Here is a 16,275-nt window from a genome sequence, read left to right on the forward strand (position 1 = left end):
TACAGAACGGTGAAAACAGTGAGTTTGTGTTAGACGCGAATCGTGCTCTGATTCATGCTCTAGGCTGGGAGCGCAAGCGTAATGCTTTTTCAAACACGGTCTACACCTCTCAGGTGCCGAGGTACAGGACGGTGAAAACAGTGAGTTTGTGTTAGACGCGAATCGTGCTCTGATTCATGCTCTAGGCTGGGAGCGCAAGCTTATTGCTTTTTCAAACACGGTCTACACCTCTCAGGTGCCGAGTTACAGAACGGTGAAAACAGTGAGTTTGTGTTAGACGCGAATCGTGCTCTGATTCATGCTCTAGGCTGGGAGCGCAAGCGTAATGCTTTTTCAAACACGGTCTGCACCTCTCAGGTGCCGAGTTACAGGACGGTGAAAACAGTGAGTTTGTGTTAGACGCGAATCGTGCTCTGATTCACGCTCTAGGCTGGGAGCTAAAGCTTATTGCTTTTTCAAACACGGTCTACTCCTCTCAGGTGCCGAGTTACAGGACGGTGAAAACAGTGAGTTTGTGTTAGACGCGAATCGTGCTCTGATTCATGCTCTAGGCTGGGAGCGCAAGCTTATTGCTTTTTCAAACACGGTCTACACCTCTCAGGTGCCGAGTTACAGGACGGTGAAAACAGTGAGTTTGTGTTAGACGCGAATCGTGCTTGGATTCATGCTCTAGGCTGGGAGCGCAAGCGTAATGCTTTTTCAAACACGGTCTACACCTCTCAGGTGCCGAGGTACAGGACGGTGAAAACAGTGAGTTTGTGTTAGACGCGAATCGTGCTATGATTCATGCTCTAGGCTGGGAGCGCAAGCTTATTGCTTTTTCAAACACGGTCTACACCTCTCAGGTGCCGAGTTACAGGACGGTGAAAACAGTGAGTTTGTGTTAGACGCGAATCGTGCTCTGATTCATGCTCTAGGCTGGGAGCGCAAGCTTATTGCTGTTTCAAACACGGTCTACACCTCTCAGGTGCCGAGTTACAGGACGGTGAAAACAGTGAGTTTGTGTTAGACGCGAATCGTGCTCTGATTCATGCTCTAGGCTGGGAGCGCAAGCTTTTTGCTTTTTCAAACACGGTCTACATCTCTCAGGTGCCGAGGTACAGGACGGTGAAAACAGTGAGTTTGTGTTAGACGCGAATCGTGCTGGGATTGATGCTCTAGGCTGGGAGCGCAAGCGTAATGCTTTTTCAAACACGGTCTACACCTCTCAGGTGCCGAGGTACAGGACGGTGAAAACAGTGAGTTTGTGTTAGACGCGAATCGTGCTCTGATTCATGCTCTAGGCTGGGAGCGCAAGCTTATTGCTTTTTCAAACACGGTCTACACCTCTCAGGTGCCGAGTTACAGGACGGTGAAAACAGTGAGTTTGTGTTAGACGCGAATCGTGCTATGATTCATGCTCTAGGCTGGGAGCGCAAGCTTATTGCTTTTTCAAACACGGTCTACATCTCTCAGGTGCCGAGTTACAGGACGGTGAAAACAGTGAGTTTGTGTTAGACGCGAATCGTGCTCTGACTCATGCTCTAGGCTGGGAGCTAAAGCTTATTGCTTCTTCAAACACGGTGTACACCTCTCAGGTGCCGAGTTACAGGACGGTGAAAACACTGAGTTTGTGTTAGACGCGAATCGTGCTCTGATTCATGCTCTAGGCTGGGAGCGCAAGCTTATTGCTTTTTCAAACACGGTTTACACCTCTCAGGTGCCGAGTTACAGGACGGTGAAAACAGTGAGTTTGTGTTAGACGCGAATCGTGCTTGGATTCATGCTCTAGGCTGGGAGCGCAAGCTTATTGCTTTTTCAAACACGGTCTACATCTCTCAGGTGCCGAGTTACAGGACGGTGAAAACAGTGAGTTTGTGTTAGACGCGAATCGTGCTCTGATGCATGCTCTAGGCTGGGAGCTAAAGCTTATTGCTTTCTCAAACACGGTCTACACCTCTCAGGTGCCGAGTTACAGGACGGTGAAAACAGTGAGTTTGTGTTAGACGCGAATCGTGCTCTGATTCATGCTCTAGGCTGGGAGCGCAAGCTTATTGCTTTTTCAAACACGGTTACACCTCTCAGGTGCCGAGTTACAGGACGGTGAAAACAGTGAGTTTGTGTTAGACGCGAATCGTGCTTGGATTCATGCTCTAGGCTGGGAGCGCAAGCTTATTGCTTTTTCAAACACGGTCTACATCTCTCAGGTGCCGAGTTACAGGACGGTGAAAACAGTGAGTTTGTGTTAGACGCGAATCGTGCTCTGATTCATGCTCTAGGCTGGGAGCGCAAGCTTTTTGCTTTTTCAAACACGGTCTACATCTCTCTGGTGCCGAGTTACAGAACGGTGAAAACAGTGAGTTTGTGTTAGACGCGAATCGTGCTCTGATTCATGCTCTAGGCTGGGAGCGCAAGCGTAATGCTTTTTCAAACACGGTCTACACCTCAGGTGCCGAGGTACAGGACGGTGAAAACAGTGAGTTTGTGTTAGACGCGAATCGTGCTCTGATTCATGCTCTAGGCTGGGAGCGCAAGCTTATTGCTTTTTCAAACACGGTCTACACCTCTCAGGTGCCGAGTTACAGAACGGTGAAAACAGTGAGTTTGTGTTAGACGCGAATCGTGCTCTGATTCATGCTCTAGGCTGGGAGCGCAAGCGTAATGCTTTTTCAAACACGGTCTACACCTCTCAGGTGCCGAGGTACAGGACGGTGAAAACAGTGAGTTTGTGTTAGACGCGAATCGTGCTCTGATTCATGCTCTAGGCTGGGAGCGCAAGCTTATTGCTTTTTCAAACACGGTCTACACCTCTCAGGTGCCGAGTTACAGGACGGTGAAAACAGTGAGTTTGTGTTAGACGCGAATCGTGCTCTGATTCATGCTTTAGGCTGGGAGCGCAAGCTTATTGCTTTTTCAAACACGGTCTACACCTCTCAGGTGCCGAGTTACAGGACGGTGAAAACAGTGAGTTTGTGTTAGACGCGAATCGTGCTCTGATTCATGCTCTAGGCTGGGAGCGCAAGCTTATTGCTTTTTCAAACACGGTCTACACCTCTCAGGTGCCGAGTTACAGGACGGTGAAAACAGTGAGTTTGTGTTAGACGCGAATCGTGCTCTGATTCATGCTTTAGGCTGGGAACGCAAGCTTATTGCTTTTTCAAACACGGTCTACACCTCTCAGGTGCCGAGGTACAGGACGGTGAAAACAGTGAGTTTGTGTTAGACGCGAATCGTGCTCTGATTCATGCTCTAGGCTGGGAGCGCAAGCGTAATGCTTTTTCAAACACGGTCTACACCTCTCAGGTGCCGAGGTACAGGACGGTGAAAACAGTGAGTTTGTGTTAGACGCGAATCGTGCTCTGATTCATGCTCTAGGCTGGGAGCGCAAGCTTATTGCTTTTTTAAACACGGTCTACACCTCTCAGGTGCCGAGTTACAGAACGGTGAAAACAGTGAGTTTGTGTTAGACGCGAATCGTGCTCTGATTCATGCTCTAGGCTGGGAGCGCAAGCGTAATGCTTTTTCAAACACGGTCTACACCTCTCAGGTGCCGAGGTACAGGACGGTGAAAACAGTGAGTTTGTGTTAGACGCGAATCGTGCTCTGATTCATGCTCTAGGCTGGGAGCGCAAGCTTATTGCTTTTTCAAACACGGTCTACACCTCTCAGGTGCCGAGTTACAGGACGGTGAAAACAGTGAGTTTGTGTTAGACGCGAATCGTGCTCTGATTCATGCTTTAGGCTGGGAGCGCAAGCTTATTGCTTTTTCAAACACGGTCTACACCTCTCAGGTGCCGAGTTACAGGACGGTGAAAACAGTGAGTTTGTGTTAGACGCGAATCGTGCTCTGATTCATGCTCTAGGCTGGGAGCGCAAGCTTATTGCTTTTTCAAACACGGTCTACACCTCTCAGGTGCCGAGTTACAGGACGGTGAAAACAGTGAGTTTGTGTTAGACGCGAATTGTGCTCTGATTCATGCTCTAGGCTGGGAGCTAAAGCTTATTGCTTTTTCAAACACGGTCTACTCCTCTCAGGTGCCGAGTTACAGGACGGTGAAAACAGTGAGTTTGTGTTAGACGCGAATCGTGCTCTGATTCATGCTCTAGGCTGGGAGCGCAAGCTTATTGCTTTTTCAAACACGGTCTACACCTCTCAGGTGCCGAGTTACAGGACGGTGAAAACAGTGAGTTTGTGTTAGACGCGAATCGTGCTTGGATTCATGCTCTAGGCTGGGAGCGCAAGCGTAATGCTTTTTCAAACACGGTCTACACCTCTCAGGTGCCGAGGTACAGGACGGTGAAAACAGTGAGTTTGTGTTAGACGCGAATTCATGCTCTAGGCTGGGAGCTAAAGCTTATTGCTTTTTCAAACACGGTCTACTCCTCTCAGGTGCCGAGTTACAGGACAGTGAAAACAGTGAGTTTGTGTTAGACGCGAATCGTGCTCTGATTCATGCTCTAGGCTGGGAGCGCAAGCTTATTGCTTTTTCAAACACGGTCTACACCTCTCAGGTGCCGAGTTACAGGACGGTGAAAACAGTGAGTTTGTGTTAGACGCGAATCGTGCTCTGATTCACGCTCTAGGCTGGGAGCTAAAGCTTATTGCTTTTTCAAACACGGTCTACTCCTCTCAGGTGCCGAGTTACAGGACGGTGAAAACAGTGAGTTTGTGTTAGACGCGAATCGTGCTCTGAGTCATGCTCTAGGCTGGGAGCGCAAGCTTATTGCTTTTTCAAACACGGTCTACACCTCTCAGGTGCCGAGTTACAGGACGGTGAAAACAGTGAGTTTGTGTTAGACGCGAATCGTGCTTGGATTCATGCTGTAGGCTGGGAGCGCAAGCGTAATGCTTTTTCAAACACGGTCTACACCTCTCAGGTGCCGAGGTACAGGACGGTGAAAACAGTGAGTTTGTGTTAGACGCGAATTCATGCTCTAGGCTGGGAGCTAAAGCTTATTGCTTTTTCAAACACGGTCTACTCCTCTCAGGTGCCGAGTTACAGGACAGTGAAAACAGTGAGTTTGTGTTAGACGCGAATCGTGCTATGATTCATGCTCTAGGCTGGGAGCGCAAGCTTATTGCTTTTTCAAACACGGTCTACACCTCTCAGGTGCCGAGTTACAGGACGGTGAAAACAGTGAGTTTGTGTTAGACGCGAATCGTGCTCTGATTCATGCTCTAGGCTGGGAGCGCAAGCTTATTGCTTTTTCAAACACGGTCTACACCTCTCAGGTGCCGAGTTACAGGACGGTGAAAACAGTGAGTTTGTGTTAGACGCGAATCGTGCTCTGATTCATGCTCTAGGCTGGGAGCGCAAGCTTATTGCTTTTTCAAACACGGTCTACACCTCTCAGGTGCCGAGTTACAGGACGGTGAAAACAGTGAGTTTGTGTTAGACGCGAATCGTGCTTGGATTCATGCTCTAGGCTGGGAGCGCAAGCGTAATGCTTTTTCAAACACGGTCTACACCTCTCAGGTGCCGAGGTACAGGACGGTGAAAACAGTGAGTTTGTGTTAGACGCGAATCGTGCTCTGATTCATGCTCTAGGCTGGGAGCGCAAGCTTATTGCTTTTTCAAACACGGTCTACACCTCTCAGGTGCCGAGTTACAGGACGGTGAAAACAGTGAGTTTGTGTTAGACGCGAATCGTGCTCTGATTCATGCTCTAGGCTGGGAGCGCAAGCTTATTGCTTTTTCAAACACGGTCTACACCTCTCAGGTGCCGAGTTACAGGACGGTGAAAACAGTGAGTTTGTGTTAGACGCGAATCGTGCTCTGATTCATGCTCTAGGCTGGGAGCGCAAGCTTATTGCTTTTTCAAACACGGTCTACACCTCTCAGGTGCCGAGTTACAGGACGGTGAAAACAGTGAGTTTGTGTTAGACGCGAATCGTGCTTGGATTCATGCTCTAGGCTGGGAGCGCAAGCGTAATGCTTTTTCAAACACGGTCTACACCTCTCAGGTGCCGAGGTACAGGACGGTGAAAACAGTGAGTTTGTGTTAGACGCGAATCGTGCTCTGATTCATGCTCTAGGCTGGGAGCGCAAGCTTATTGCTTTTTCAAACACGGTCTACACCTCTCAGGTGCCGAGTTACAGGACGGTGAAAACAGTGAGTTTGTGTTAGACGCGAATCGTGCTATGATTCATGCTCTAGGCTGGGAGCGCAAGCTTATTGCTTTTTCAAACACGGTCTACATCTCTCAGGTGCCGAGTTACAGGACGGTGAAAACAGTGAGTTTGTGTTAGACGCGAATCGTGCTCTGATTCATGCTCTAGGCTGGGAGCGCAAGCTTATTGCTTTTTCAAACACGGTCTACATCTCTCAGGTGCCGAGTTACAGGACGGTGAAAACAGTGAGTTTGTGTTAGACGCGAATCGTTCTCTGATTCATGCTCTAGGCTGGGAGCGCAAGCTTATTGCTTTTTCAAACACGGTCTACACCTCTCAGGTGCCGAGTTACAGGACGGTGAAAACAGTGAGTTTGTGTTAGACGCGAATCGTGCTCTGATTCATGCTCTAGGCTGGGAGCTAAAGCTTATTGGTTTTTCAAACACGGTCTACACCTCTCAGGTGCCGAGTTACAGGACGGTGAAAACAGTGAGTTTGTGTTAGACGCGAATCGTGCTCGGATTCATGCTCTAGGCTGGGAGCGCAACCTTATTGCTTTTTCAAACACGGTCTACACCTCTCAGGTGCCGAGTTACAGGACGGTGAAAACAGTGAGTTTGTGTTAGACGCGAATCGTGCTCTGATTCATGCTCTAGGCTGGGAGCGCAAGCGTAATGCTTTTTCAAACACGGTCTACACCTCTCAGGTGCCGAGGTACAGGACGGTGAAAACAGTGAGTTTGTGTTAGACGCGAATCGTGCTCTGATTCATGCTCTAGGCTGGGAGCGCAAGCTTATTGCTGTTTCAAACACGGTCTACACCTCTCAGGTGCCGAGTTACAGGACGGTGAAAACAGTGAGTTTGTGTTAGACGCGAATCGTGCTCTGATTCATGCTCTAGGCTGGGAGCGCAAGCTTATTGCTTTTTCAAACACGGTCTACACCTCTCAGGTGCCGAGTTACAGGACGGTGAAAACAGTGAGTTTGTGTTAGACGCGAATCGTGCTTGGATTCATGCTCTAGGCTGGGAGCGCAAGCGTAATGCTTTTTCAAACACGGTCTACACCTCTCAGGTGCCGAGGTACAGGACGGTGAAAACAGTGAGTTTGTGTTAGACGCGAATCGTGCTCTGATTCATGCTCTAGGCTGGGAGCTAAAGCTTATTGCTTTTTCAAACACGGTCTACTCCTCTCAGGTGCCGAGTTACAGGACAGTGAAAATAGTGAGTTTGTGTTAGACGCGAATCGTGCTCTGATTCATGCTCTAGGCTGGGAGCGCAAGCTTATTGCTTTTTCAAACACGGTCTACACCTCTCAGGTGCCGAGTTACAGGACGGTGAAAACAGTGAGTTTGTGTTAGACGCGAATCGTGCTCTGATTCATGCTCTAGGCTGGGAGCGCAAGCTTTTTGCTTTTTCAAACACGGTCTACACCTCTCAGGTGCCGAGGTACAGGACGGTGAAAACAGTGAGTTTGTGTTAGACGCGAATCGTGCTGGGATTGATGCTCTAGGCTGGGAACGCAAGCGTAATGCTTTTTCAAACACGGTCTACACCTCTCAGGTGCCGAGGTACAGGACGGTGAAAACAGTGAGTTTGTGTTAGACGCGAATTCATGCTCTAGGCTGGGAGCTAAAGCTTATTGCTTTTTCAAACACGGTCTACTCCTCTCAGGTGCCGAGTTACAGGACAGTGAAAACAGTGAGTTTGTGTTAGACGCGAATCGTGCTATGATTCATGCTCTAGGCTGGGAGCGCAAGCTTATTGCTTTTTCAAACACGGTCTACACCTCTCAGGTGCCAAGTTACAGGACGGTGAAAACAGTGAGTTTGTGTTAGACGCGAATCGTGCTCTGATTCATGCTCTAGGCTGGGAGCGCAAGCTTTTTGCTTTTTCAAACACGGTCTACACCTCTCAGGTGCCGAGGTACAGGACGGTGAAAACAGTGAGTTTGTGTTAGACGCGAATCGTGCTGGTATTGATGCTCTAGGCTGGGAGCGCAAGCGTAATGCTTTTTCAAACAACGGTCTACACCTCTCAGGTGCCGAGGTACAGGACGGTGAAAACAGTGAGTTTGTGTTAGACGCGAATCGTGCTATGATTCATGCTCTAGGCTGGGAGCTAAAGCTTATTGGTTTTTCAAACACGGTCTACTCCTCTCAGGTGCCGAGTTACAGGACGGTGAAAACAGTGAGTTTGTGTTAGACGCGAATCGTGCTCTGATTCATGCTCTAGGCTGGGAGCGCAAGCTTATTGCTTTCTCAAACACGGTCTACATCTTTCAGGTGCCGAGTTACAGGACGGTGAAAACAGTGAGTTTGTGTTAGACGCGAATCGTGCTATGATTCATGCTCTAGGCTGGGAGCTAAAGCTTATTGCTTTTTCAAACACGGTCTACATCTCTCAGGTGCCGAGTTACAGGACGGTGAAAAAAGTGAGTTTGTGTTAGACGCGAATCGTGCTCTGATTCATGCTCTAGGCTGGGAGCGCAAGCTTTTTGCTTTTTCAAACACGGTCTACACCTCTCAGGTGCCGAGGTACAGGACGGTGAAAACAGTGAGTTTGTGTTAGACGCGAATCGTGCTCTGATTCATGCTCTAGGCTGGAAGCTAAAGCTTATTGCTTTTTCAAACACGGTCTACACCTCTCAGGTGCCGAGTTACAGGACGGTGAAAACAGTGAGTTTGTGTTAGACGCGAATCGTGCTCTGATTCATGCTCTAGGCTGGGAGCTAAAGCTTATTGGTTTTTCAAACACGGTCTACTCCTCTCAGGTGCCGAGTTACAGGACGGTGAAAACAGTGAGTTTGTGTTAGACGCGAATCGTGCTCTGATTCATGCTCTAGGCTGGGAGCGCAAGCTTATTGCTTTTTCAAACACGGTCTACACCTCTCAGGTGCCGAGTTACAGGACGGTGAAAACAGTGAGTTTGTGTTAGACGCGAATCGTTCTCTGATTCATGCTCTAGGCTGGGAGCTAAAGCTTATTGCTTCTTCAAACACGGTCTACTCCTCTCAGGTGCCGAGTTACAGGACGGTGAAAACAGTGAGTTTGTGTTAGACGCGAATCGTGCTTGGATTCATGCTCTAGGCTGGGAGCGCAAGCTTTTTGCTTTTTCAAACACGGTCTACATCTCTCTGGTGCCGAGTTACAGAACGGTGAAAACAGTGAGTTTGTGTTAGACGCGAATCGTGCTCTGATTCATGCTCTAGGCTGGGAGCGCAAGCGTAATGCTTTTTCAAACACGGTCTACACCTCTCAGGTGCCGAGGTACAGGACGGTGAAAACAGTGAGTTTGTGTTAGACGCGAATCGTGCTCTGATTCATGCTCTAGGCTGGGAGCGCAAGCTTATTGTTTTTTTAAACACGGTCTACACCTCTCAGGTGCCGAGTTACAGAACGGTGAAAACAGTGAGTTTGTGTTAGACGCGAATCGTGCTCTGATTCATGCTCTAGGCTGGGAGCGCAAGCGTAATGCTTTTTCAAACACGGTCTACACCTCTCAGGTGCCGAGGTACAGGACGGTGAAAACAGTGAGTTTGTGTTAGACGCGAATCGTGCTCTGATTCATGCTCTAGGCTGGGAGCGCAAGCTTATTGCTTTTTCAAACACGGTCTACACCTCTCAGGTGCCGAGTTACAGGACGGTGAAAACAGTGAGTTTGTGTTAGACGCGAATCGTGCTTGGATTCATGCTCTAGGCTGGGAGCGCAAGCTTATTGCTTTTTCAAACACGGTCTACATCTCTCAGGTGCCGAGTTACAGGACGGTGAAAACAGTGAGTTTGTGTTAGACGCGAATCGTGCTCTGATTCATGCTCTAGGCTGGGAGCGCAAGCTTTTTGCTTTTTCAAACACGGTCTACATCTCTCTGGTGCCGAGTTACAGAACGGTGAAAACAGTGAGTTTGTGTTAGACGCGAATCGTGCTCTGATTCATGCTCTAGGCTGGGAGCGCAAGCGTAATGCTTTTTCAAACACGGTCTACACCTCAGGTGCCGAGGTACAGGACGGTGAAAACAGTGAGTTTGTGTTAGACGCGAATCGTGCTCTGATTCATGCTCTAGGCTGGGAGCGCAAGCGTAATGCTTTTTCAAACACGGTCTACACCTCTCAGGTGCCGAGGTACAGGACGGTGAAAACAGTGAGTTTGTGTTAGACGCGAATCGTGCTCTGATTCATGCTCTAGGCTGGGAGCGCAAGCTTATTGCTTTTTCAAACACGGTCTACACCTCTCAGGTGCCGAGTTACAGGACGGTGAAAACAGTGAGTTTGTGTTAGACGCGAATCGTGCTCTGATTCATGCTTTAGGCTGGGAGCGCAAGCTTATTGCTTTTTCAAACACGGTCTACACCTCTCAGGTGCCGAGTTACAGGACGGTGAAAACAGTGAGTTTGTGTTAGACGCGAATTGTGCTCTGATTCATGCTCTAGGCTGGGAGCGCAAGCTTATTGCTTTTTCAAACACGGTCTACACCTCTCAGGTGCCGAGTTACAGGACGGTGAAAACAGTGAGTTTGTGTTAGACGCGAATTGTGCTCTGATTCATGCTCTAGGCTGGGAGCTAAAGCTTATTGCTTTTTCAAACACGGTCTACTCCTCTCAGGTGCCGAGTTACAGGACGGTGAAAACAGTGAGTTTGTGTTAGACGCGAATCGTGCTCTGATTCATGCTCTAGGCTGGGAGCGCAAGCTTATTGCTTTTTCAAACACGGTCTACACCTCTCAGGTGCCGAGTTACAGGACGGTGAAAACAGTGAGTTTGTGTTAGACGCGAATCGTGCTTGGATTCATGCTCTAGGCTGGGAGCGCAAGCGTAATGCTTTTTCAAACACGGTCTACACCTCTCAGGTGCCGAGGTACAGGACGGTGAAAACAGTGAGTTTGTGTTAGACGCGAATTCATGCCCTAGGCTGGGAGCTAAAGCTTATTGCTTTTTCAAACACGGTCTACTCCTCTCAGGTGCCGAGTTACAGGACAGTGAAAACAGTGAGTTTGTGTTAGACGCGAATCGTGCTCTGATTCATGCTCTAGGCTGGGAGCGCAAGCTTATTGCTTTTTCAAACACGGTCTACACCTCTCAGGTGCCGAGTTACAGGACGGTGAAAACAGTGAGTTTGTGTTAGACGCGAATCGTGCTCTGATTCACGCTCTAGGCTGGGAGCTAAAGCTTATTGCTTTTTCAAACACGGTCTACTCCTCTCAGGTGCCGAGTTACAGGACGGTGAAAACAGTGAGTTTGTGTTAGACGCGAATCGTGCTCTGATTCATGCTCTAGGCTGGGAGCGCAAGCTTATTGCTTTTTCAAACACGGTCTACACCTCTCAGGTGCCGAGTTACAGGACGGTGAAAACAGTGAGTTTGTGTTAGACGCGAATCGTGCTTGGATTCATGCTCTAGGCTGGGAGCGCAAGCTTATTGCTTTTTCAAACACGGTCTACATCTCTCAGGTGCCGAGTTACAGGACGGTGAAAACAGTGAGTTTGTGTTAGACGCGAATCGTGCTCTGATTCATGCTCTAGGCTGGGAGCGCAAGCTTTTTGCTTTTTCAAACACGGTCTACATCTCTCTGGTGCCGAGTTACAGAACGGTGAAAACAGTGAGTTTGTGTTAGACGCGAATCGTGCTCTGATTCATGCTCTAGGCTGGGAGCGCAAGCGTAATGCTTTTTCAAACACGGTCTACACCTCTCAGGTGCCGAGGTACAGGACGGTGAAAACAGTGAGTTTGTGTTAGACGCGAATCGTGCTGGTATTGATGCTCTAGGCTGGGAGCGCAAGCGTAATGCTTTTTCAAACAACGGTCTACACCTCTCAGGTGCCGAGGTACAGGACGGTGAAAACAGTGAGTTTGTGTTAGACGCGAATCGTGCTATGATTCATGCTCTAGGCTGGGAGCTAAAGCTTATTGGTTTTTCAAACACGGTCTACTCCTCTCAGGTGCCGAGTTACAGGACGGTGAAAACAGTGAGTTTGTGTTAGACGCGAATCGTGCTCTGATTCATGCTCTAGGCTGGGAGCGCAAGCTTATTGCTTTCTCAAACACGGTCTACATCTTTCAGGTGCCGAGTTACAGGACGGTGAAAACAGTGAGTTTGTGTTAGACGCGAATCGTGCTATGATTCATGCTCTAGGCTGGGAGCTAAAGCTTATTGCTTTTTCAAACACGGTCTACATCTCTCAGGTGCCGAGTTACAGGACGGTGAAAAAAGTGAGTTTGTGTTAGACGCGAATCGTGCTCTGATTCATGCTCTAGGCTGGGAGCGCAAGCTTTTTGCTTTTTCAAACACGGTCTACACCTCTCAGGTGCCGAGGTACAGGACGGTGAAAACAGTGAGTTTGTGTTAGACGCGAATCGTGCTCTGATTCATGCTCTAGGCTGGAAGCTAAAGCTTATTGCTTTTTCAAACACGGTCTACACCTCTCAGGTGCCGAGTTACAGGACGGTGAAAACAGTGAGTTTGTGTTAGACGCGAATCGTGCTCTGATTCATGCTCTAGGCTGGGAGCTAAAGCTTATTGGTTTTTCAAACACGGTCTACTCCTCTCAGGTGCCGAGTTACAGGACGGTGAAAACAGTGAGTTTGTGTTAGACGCGAATCGTGCTCTGATTCATGCTCTAGGCTGGGAGCGCAAGCTTATTGCTTTTTCAAACACGGTCTACACCTCTCAGGTGCCGAGTTACAGGACGGTGAAAACAGTGAGTTTGTGTTAGACGCGAATCGTTCTCTGATTCATGCTCTAGGCTGGGAGCTAAAGCTTATTGCTTCTTCAAACACGGTCTACTCCTCTCAGGTGCCGAGTTACAGGACGGTGAAAACAGTGAGTTTGTGTTAGACGCGAATCGTGCTTGGATTCATGCTCTAGGCTGGGAGCGCAAGCTTTTTGCTTTTTCAAACACGGTCTACATCTCTCTGGTGCCGAGTTACAGAACGGTGAAAACAGTGAGTTTGTGTTAGACGCGAATCGTGCTCTGATTCATGCTCTAGGCTGGGAGCGCAAGCGTAATGCTTTTTCAAACACGGTCTACACCTCTCAGGTGCCGAGGTACAGGACGGTGAAAACAGTGAGTTTGTGTTAGACGCGAATCGTGCTCTGATTCATGCTCTAGGCTGGGAGCGCAAGCTTATTGTTTTTTTAAACACGGTCTACACCTCTCAGGTGCCGAGTTACAGAACGGTGAAAACAGTGAGTTTGTGTTAGACGCGAATCGTGCTCTGATTCATGCTCTAGGCTGGGAGCGCAAGCGTAATGCTTTTTCAAACACGGTCTACACCTCAGGTGCCGAGGTACAGGACGGTGAAAACAGTGAGTTTGTGTTAGACGCGAATCGTGCTCTGATTCATGCTCTAGGCTGGGAGCGCAAGCTTATTGCTTTTTCAAACACGGTCTACACCTCTCAGGTGCCGAGTTACAGGACGGTGAAAACAGTGAGTTTGTGTTAGACGCGAATCGTGCTTGGATTCATGCTCTAGGCTGGGAGCGCAAGCTTATTGCTTTTTCAAACACGGTCTACATCTCTCAGGTGCCGAGTTACAGGACGGTGAAAACAGTGAGTTTGTGTTAGACGCGAATCGTGCTCTGATTCATGCTCTAGGCTGGGAGCGCAAGCTTTTTGCTTTTTCAAACACGGTCTACATCTCTCTGGTGCCGAGTTACAGAACGGTGAAAACAGTGAGTTTGTGTTAGACGCGAATCGTGCTCTGATTCATGCTCTAGGCTGGGAGCGCAAGCGTAATGCTTTTTCAAACACGGTCTACACCTCAGGTGCCGAGGTACAGGACGGTGAAAACAGTGAGTTTGTGTTAGACGCGAATCGTGCTCTGATTCATGCTCTAGGCTGGGAGCGCAAGCGTAATGCTTTTTCAAACACGGTCTACACCTCTCAGGTGCCGAGGTACAGGACGGTGAAAACAGTGAGTTTGTGTTAGACGCGAATCGTGCTCTGATTCATGCTCTAGGCTGGGAGCGCAAGCTTATTGCTTTTTCAAACACGGTCTACACCTCTCAGGTGCCGAGTTACAGGACGGTGAAAACAGTGAGTTTGTGTTAGACGCGAATCGTGCTCTGATTCATGCTTTAGGCTGGGAGCGCAAGCTTATTGCTTTTTCAAACACGGTCTACACCTCTCAGGTGCCGAGTTACAGGACGGTGAAAACAGTGAGTTTGTGTTAGACGCGAATTGTGCTCTGATTCATGCTCTAGGCTGGGAGCGCAAGCTTATTGCTTTTTCAAACACGGTCTACACCTCTCAGGTGCCGAGTTACAGGACGGTGAAAACAGTGAGTTTGTGTTAGACGCGAATTGTGCTCTGATTCATGCTCTAGGCTGGGAGCTAAAGCTTATTGCTTTTTCAAACACGGTCTACTCCTCTCAGGTGCCGAGTTACAGGACGGTGAAAACAGTGAGTTTGTGTTAGACGCGAATCGTGCTCTGATTCATGCTCTAGGCTGGGAGCGCAAGCTTATTGCTTTTTCAAACACGGTCTACACCTCTCAGGTGCCGAGTTACAGGACGGTGAAAACAGTGAGTTTGTGTTAGACGCGAATCGTGCTTGGATTCATGCTCTAGGCTGGGAGCGCAAGCGTAATGCTTTTTCAAACACGGTCTACACCTCTCAGGTGCCGAGGTACAGGACGGTGAAAACAGTGAGTTTGTGTTAGACGCGAATTCATGCCCTAGGCTGGGAGCTAAAGCTTATTGCTTTTTCAAACACGGTCTACTCCTCTCAGGTGCCGAGTTACAGGACAGTGAAAACAGTGAGTTTGTGTTAGACGCGAATCGTGCTCTGATTCATGCTCTAGGCTGGGAGCGCAAGCTTATTGCTTTTTCAAACACGGTCTACACCTCTCAGGTGCCGAGTTACAGGACGGTGAAAACAGTGAGTTTGTGTTAGACGCGAATCGTGCTCTGATTCACGCTCTAGGCTGGGAGCTAAAGCTTATTGCTTTTTCAAACACGGTCTACTCCTCTCAGGTGCCGAGTTACAGGACGGTGAAAACAGTGAGTTTGTGTTAGACGCGAATCGTGCTCTGATTCATGCTCTAGGCTGGGAGCGCAAGCTTATTGCTTTTTCAAACACGGTCTACACCTCTCAGGTGCCGAGTTACAGGACGGTGAAAACAGTGAGTTTGTGTTAGACGCGAATCGTGCTTGGATTCATGCTCTAGGCTGGGAGCGCAAGCTTATTGCTTTTTCAAACACGGTCTACATCTCTCAGGTGCCGAGTTACAGGACGGTGAAAACAGTGAGTTTGTGTTAGACGCGAATCGTGCTCTGATTCATGCTCTAGGCTGGGAGCGCAAGCTTTTTGCTTTTTCAAACACGGTCTACATCTCTCTGGTGCCGAGTTACAGAACGGTGAAAACAGTGAGTTTGTGTTAGACGCGAATCGTGCTCTGATTCATGCTCTAGGCTGGGAGCGCAAGCGTAATGCTTTTTCAAACACGGTCTACACCTCTCAGGTGCCGAGGTACAGGACGGTGAAAACAGTGAGTTTGTGTTAGACGCGAATCGTGCTCTGATTCATGCTCTAGGCTGGGAGCGCAAGCTTATTGCTTTTTCAAACACGGTCTACACCTCTCAGGTGCCGAGTTACAGGACGGTGAAAACAGTGAGTTTGTGTTAGACGCGAATCGTGCTCTAATTCATGCTTTAGGCTGGGAGCGCAAGCTTATTGCTTTTTCAAACACGGTCTACACCTCTCAGGTGCCGAGTTACAGGACGGTGAAAACAGTGAGTTTGTGTTAGACGCGAATCGTGCTCTGATTCATGCTCTAGGCTGGGAGCGCAAGCTTATTGCTTTTTCAAACACGGTCTACACCTCTCAGGTGCCGAGTTACAGGACGGTGAAAACAGTGAGTTTGTGTTAGACGCGAATCGTGCTTGGATTCATGCTCTAGGCTGGGAGCGCAAGCGTAATGCTTTTTCAAACACGGTCTACACCTCTCAGGTGCCGAGGTACAGGACGGTGAAAACAGTGAGTTTGTGTTAGACGCGAATTCATGCTCTAGGCTGGGAGCTAAAGCTTATTGCTTTTTCAAACACGGTCTACTCCTCTCAGGTGCCGAGTTACAGGACAGTGAAAACAGTGAGTTTGTGTTAGACGCGAATCGTGCTATGATTCATGCTCTAGGCTGGGAGCGCAAGCTTATTGCTTTTTCAAACACGGTCTACACCTCTCAGGTGCCGAGT

Source organism: Eleutherodactylus coqui, unplaced genomic scaffold, assembly GCF_035609145.1.
Source record: "Eleutherodactylus coqui strain aEleCoq1 unplaced genomic scaffold, aEleCoq1.hap1 HAP1_SCAFFOLD_57, whole genome shotgun sequence".
Classification (NCBI taxonomy): Eukaryota; Metazoa; Chordata; class Amphibia; order Anura; family Eleutherodactylidae; genus Eleutherodactylus; species Eleutherodactylus coqui.